Here is a 6,519-nt window from a genome sequence, read left to right on the forward strand (position 1 = left end):
CCGGGGGTGCGATTTTGGTCATTTTTGACCCGTTTTGGGCTAAAAGGGCCGGGGGTGCGAATTTGGTCATTTTTGACCCGTTTTGGGCTAAAAGGTCCGGGGGTGCGATTTTAGTCATTTTTGACCCGTTTTGGGCGAAAAGGGCCGGGGGTGCGAATTTGGTCATTTTTGACCCGTTTTGGGCTAAAAGGGCCGGGGGTGCGATTTTAGTCATTTTTGACCCGTTTTGGGCTAAAAGGGCCGGGGGTGCGTATTTGGTCATTTTTGATCCGTTTTCGGCTAAAAGGGCCGGTGATGCGATTTTGGTCATTTTTGACCCGTTTTGGGCTAAAAGGGCCGGGGATGCGATTTTGGCCATTTTTGACCCGTTTTGGGCTAAAAGGGCCGGGGTGCGAATTTGGTCATTTTTGACCCGTTTTGGGCTAAAAGGGCCGGGGGTGCGATTTTGGCCATTTTTTACCCGTTTTGGGCTAAAAGGGCCGGGGGTGCGATTTTGGCCATTTTTTTACCCGTTTTGGGCTAAAAGGGCCGGGGGTGCGAATTTGGTCATTTTTGACCCGTTTTGGGCTAAAAGGGCCGGGGGTGCGATTTTGGTCATTTTTGACCCGCTTTGGGCTAAAAGGGCCGGGGGTGCGATTTTAGTCATTTTTGACCCATTTTGGGCTAAAAGGGCCGGGGGTGCGATTTTGGTCATTTTTGACCCGTTTTGGGCTAAAAGGGCCGGGGGTGCGATTTTAGTCATTTTTGACCCGTTTTGGGCGAAAAGGGCCGGGGGTGCGATTTTGGTCATTTTTTACTCGTTTTGGGCTAAAAGGGCCGGGGGTGCGATTTTAGTCATTTTTGACCCGTTTTGGGCGAAAAGGGCCGGGGGTGCGATTTTGGTCATTTTTGACTCGTTTTGGGCTAAAAGGGCCGGGGGTGCGAATTTGGTCCTTTTTGACCCGTTTTGGGCTAAAATGGCCGGGGGTGCGATTTTAGTCATTTTTGACCCGTTTTGGGCTAAAAGGGCCGGGGGTGCGAATTTGGTCATTTTTGATCCGTTTTCGGCTAAAAGGGCCGGTGATGCGATTTTGGTCATTTTTGACCCGTTTTGGGCTAAAAGGGCCGGGGGTGCGAATTTGGTCATTTTTGACCCGTTTTGGGCTAAACGGGCCGGGGGTGCGAATTTGGTCATTTTTTATCCTTTTTGGGCTAAAAGGGCAGGGGGTGCGATTTTGGCCATTTTTGACCCATTTTGGGCTAAAAGGGCCGGGGGTGCTATTTTGGCCATTTTTGACCCGTTTTAGGCTTAAAGGGCCGGGGGTGCGATTTTGGTCATTTTTGACCCGTTTTAGGCTTAAAGGGCCGGGGGTGCGATTTTGGTCATTTTTGACCCGTTTTGGGCTAAAAGGGCCGGGGGTGCGATTTTGGCCATTTTTGACCCGTTTTGGGCTAAAAGGGCCGGGGGTGCGATTTTGGCCATTTTTGACCCGTTTTGGGCTAAAAGGGCCGGGGGTGCGATTTTGGTCATTTTTGACCCAAAAGGGCCGGGGGTGCAAATTTGGTCATTTTTGACCCGTTTTGGGCTAAAAGGGCCGGGGGTGCGATTTTGGTAGTTTTGGTCTAAAAGGGCCGGGGGTGCGATTTTGGTCATTTTTGACCCGTTTTGGGCTAAAAGGGCCGGGGGTGCGATTTTAGTCATTTTTGACCGGTTTTGGGCTAAAAGGGCCAGGGGTGCAAATTTGGTCATTTTTGATCCGTTTTGGGCTAAAAGGGCCGGGGGTGCGAATTTGGTCATTTTTGACCCGTTTTGGGCTAAAAGGGCCGGGGGTGCGATTTTGGTCATTTTTGACCCGTTTTGGGCTAAAAGGGCCGGGGGTGCGAATTTGGTCATTTTTGACCCGTTTTGGGCTAAAAGGTCCGGGGGTGCGATTTTAGTCATTTTTGACCCGTTTTGGGCGAAAAGGGCCGGGGGTGCGATTTTGGTCATTTTTGACTCGTTTTGGGCTAAAAGGGCCGGGGGTGCGAATTTGGTCATTTTTGACCCGTTTTGGGCTAAAAGGGCCGGTGATGCGATTTTGGTCATTTTTGACCCGTTTTGGGCTAAAAGGGCCGGGGATGCGATTTTGGCCATTTTTGACTCGTTTTGAGCTAAAAGGGCCGGGGGTGCGATGTTGGCCATTTTTGACCCGTTTTGGGCTAAAAGGGCCGGGGTGCGAATTTGGTCATTTTTGACCCGTTTTGGGCTAAAAGGGCCGGGGGTGCGATTTTGGCCATTTTTTACCCGTTTTGGGCTAAAAGGGCCGGGGGTGCGATTTTGGCCATTTTTTTACCCGTTTTGGGCTAAAAGGGCCGGGGGTGCGAATTTGGTCATTTTTGACCCGTTTTGGGCTAAAAGGGCCGGGGGTGCGATTTTAGTCATTTTTGACCCGTTTTGGGCGAAAAGGGCCGGGGGTGCGATTTTGATCATTTTTGACTCGTTTTGGGCTAAAAGGGCCGGGGGTGCGAATTTGGTCATTTTTGACCCGTTTTGGGCTAAAATGGCCGGGGGTGCGATTTTAGTCATTTTTGACCCGTTTTGGGCTAAAAGGGCCGGGGGTGCGAATTTGGTCATTTTTGATCCGTTTTCGGCTAAAAGGGCCGGTGATGCGATTTTGGTCATTTTTGACCCGTTTTGGGCTAAAAGGGCCGGGGGTGCGATGTTGGCCATTTTTGACCCGTTTTGGGCTAAAAGGGCCGGGGGTGCGAATTTGGTCATTTTTGACCCGTTTTGGGCTAAACGGGCCGGGGGTGCGAATTTGGTCATTTTTGACCCGTTTTGGGCTAAAAGGGCCGGGGGTGCGAATTTGGTCATTTTTTATCCTTTTTGGGCTAAAAGGGCCGGGGGTGCTATTTTGGCCATTTTTGACCCGTTTTAGGCTTAAAGGGCCGGGGGTGCGATTTTGGTCATTTTTGACCCGTTTTAGGCTTAAAGGGCCGGGGGTGCGATTTTGGTCATTTTTGACCCGTTTTGGGCTAAAAGGGCCGGGGGTGCGATTTTGGCCATTTTTGACCCGTTTTGGGCTAAAAGGGCCGGGGGTGCGATTTTGGCCATTTTTGACCCGTTTTGGGCTAAAAGGGCCGGGGGTGCGATTTTGGCCATTTTTGACCCGTTTTGGGCTAAAAGGGCCGGGGGTGCGATTTTGGCCATTTTTGACCCGTTTTGGGCTAAAAGGGCCGGGGGTGCGATTTTGGTCATTTTTGACCCAAAAGGGCCGGGGGTGCAAATTTGGTCATTTTTGACCCGTTTTGGGCTAAAAGGGCCGGGGGTACGAATTTGGTCATTTTTGACCCGTTTTGGGCTAAAAGGGCCGGGGGTGCGATTTTGGCCATTTTTTACCCGTTTTGGGCTAAAAGGGCCGGGGGTGCGAATTTGGTCATTTTTGACCCGTTTTGGGCTGAAAGGGCCGGGGGTGCGATTTTGGCCATTTTTTACCCGTTTTGGGCTAAAAGGGCCGGGGGTGTGATTTTGGCCATTTTTTTACCCGTTTTGGGCTAAAAGGGCCGGGGGTGCGAATTTGGTCATTTTTGACCCGTTTTGGGCTAAAAGGGCCGGGGGTGCGATTTTGGCCATTTTTGACCCGTTTTGGGCTAAAAGGGCCGGGGGTGCGAATTTGGTAATTTTTGACCCGTTTTGGGCTAAAAGGGCCGGGGGTGCGAATTTATTCATTTTTGACCCGTTTTGGGCTAAAAGGGCCGGGGGTGTGATTTTGGCCATTTTTGACCCGTTTTGGGCTAAAAGGGCCGGGGGTGCGATTTTGGCCATTTTTGACCCGTTTTGGGCTAAAAGGGCCGGGGGTGCGATTTTGGCCATTTTTGACCCGTTTTGGGCTAAAAGGGCCGGGGGTGTGATTTTGGCCATTTTTGACCCGTTTTGGGCTAAAAGGGCCGGGGGTGCGATTTTGGTCATTTTTGACCCGTTTTGGGCTAAAAGGGCCGGGGGTGCAAATTTGGTCATTTTTGACCCGTTTTGGTCTAAAAGGGCCGGGGGTGCGATTTTGGTCATTTTTGACCCGTTTTGGTCTAAAAGGGCCGGGGGTGCGATTTTGGTCATTTTTGACCCGTTTTGGGCTAAAAGGGCCGGGGGTGCAAATTTGGTCATTTTTGACCCGTTTTGGTCTAAAAGGGCCGGGGGTGCGATTTTGGTCATTTTGGAGCCATTTTGGGCTAAAAGGTCCGGAAGGAGCGATTTTGGTCATTTTTGACCCATTTTGCCCTGCCTTAAAGATGGCCCTGGGTGGGTAGGAAAACACAAAGAATGGGTTTGGGGAGAAGAGCAGTGTGGTGGGTGGGGGAACACTGAAATAGGGTTCAGCAAGAGTGGGGGGAGAAGAGCAGGTAGTTGGGGGAACACAGATAAGGGGTTCAGAAAGGGGGGGGGGAGGTGAAGCCTGGGTGGGTACGGCAACACCAAAAAGGGGTTTGGGGGAGTAGGGATGTGTCCCTTTTCATCTCATAGGACCTACTAGTCTTCTAAATTTTCCCTAGACCATCTGGCAGCACTTCTACATGCAGACTTGACCAACGAAGGGGCAGGAACTTAGACGCTGCCATACCGAGGTCTATGGGGCCAAACCTGGGACGGTGCCAATGACTGTGCAGGGGTCAAAAGAGGGTTCAGGCAAGGAGGGGGCAGAAGAGGAGGGGGCAGAAGAGGAGGTCGGTTTTGCACCACAGGAAGGGTAGGGGGAAGAAGTGTATAGGGGAACACCAAAACAGGGTTCAGAAGAGGAGGTCGGCATTCGTTACTGGGTTCAGAAAAGGCATCTGGTGAGTAGGTGTTTAGTAGGCTTATTATTTAGTAGTACCCCTTTTCACCAAAACCCCCTTTTTATTTTTCCCCTGATAGCTTTCCCTGCGCTCATTGCCACACCCACTTCTATGGAACCAACCTTAGGCATGCACCCCTGTTCAGCAGCTCCATGCTACTATGCTTCACATACCAAGTTCCTCCCTTTTTCTATGAGGCACCCCAACCATGTCTGCACCAATCCCTCCATGCTTGTTGAGCTGTGTTTCCTAGACAACCCCCTCCGCACAAGCCCTCCCCCACTGATTCTATTTCCTCCAGCTCTACACACCCGGTGCCTCTTGGCCCCGACAACCCGCTCCCTTAAGGGATACTGTGGATACTTTCCTCCCTCAAGGTCTCTTTTGACCGCCACATGTACAACCCAACTCCCTTGCTCATTTTTTTGAGCCTGCACTATAGGGAAACCGAATTATATTCTCCCACATTCTTAGCACACACCGGTCCAGGGATTTGAACTTGTGACTTCTCGCTTATGAGCCCATTGCTCTACCACTTGCGCCACCGTCCGGGGTGCTTGTGAGGCTTCTGAAAATGCTGGGGCCTTATCATGTGTTTTTGAGGCAGCCTATCTAACCTTAACCACCTGCTGAATTTGTAAAAATTACTTAGAACCGCCAAACACCATATCTTTTTTTATCAAAGGCCCTCTTGCTGAGCCAAAGCAATTCAATAACTTTCCCCAACAAATTCAGCATGTGGTTAAGGCTGCCTCAAAAACACATAAGGCCCTAGCATTTTCAGAAGCATCACAAGAACCTTGGACGGTGGCGCAAGTGGTTGAGCACCGGGCTCGTAAGCGAGAAGTCACTAGTTCGAATCCCTGGACCGGTGTGTGCCAAGAATGTGGGAGAATGTAATTCGGATTCCCTATAGTGCAGGCTCAAAAAATGAGCAAGGGAGCTGGCTGGTACATGTGGCGATCAAAGGAGACCCTGAGGGAGGAAAGTATCCACAGTATCCCTTAAGGGGTGGAGCCGGATGTCGGGGCCAAGAGGCACCGGGTGTGTAGAGCTGGGGGAGGGCTTGTGTGGAGGGGAGTTGAATAGGAAACACAGTTCACCAAGCATGGAGGGATTGGTGCAGGCAAGGTTGGGGTCCCCCATAGAAAAGGAGGAGGTTGGCATGTGAAGCATAGTAGCATGGAGCTGCTGAACAGAGGTGCATAGAAGTGTGGTAGGTGGCAGTGGGTGTGGCAAAGAGAGAAGGGATAGCTATCGGGGGAAAGTGAAAAGGGGTACTACTAAATAATATGCCTACTAAACCCTTACTCACCAGTCGCTTTTTTTGAAGCCAGTAACCAACAGCGACCTCCTCTTCTGAACCCTGTTTTGGTGTTCCCCTATACACTTCTTCCCCCCTACCCTTCCTGTGGTGCAACACCGACCCTCTCTTCTGACCCCCCCCATCTAGTGAGCCCTGTTTTGGTGTTCCCCTATACACCTCTCCCCCGTACCCATGGTCCAACACCAACCTCCTCTTCTGCCCCCTCCTCTCCTGAACCCTCTTTTGACCCCTGCGCGGTCATTGGCACCGTCCCAGGTTTGGCCCCAGAGACCTCGTTATGGCAGCTTCCAAGTTCCTGCCCCTTCGCTGGTCAAGTCTGCATGTAGAAGTGCTGCCAGATGGTCTAGGGAAAATTTAGAAGACTAGTAGGTCCTATGAGATAAAAAGGGACACATCCCTACTCC

Source organism: Aquarana catesbeiana, linkage group LG09, assembly GCF_042186555.1.
Source record: "Aquarana catesbeiana isolate 2022-GZ linkage group LG09, ASM4218655v1, whole genome shotgun sequence".
In the NCBI taxonomy this organism is placed as follows: domain Eukaryota; kingdom Metazoa; phylum Chordata; class Amphibia; order Anura; family Ranidae; genus Aquarana; species Aquarana catesbeiana.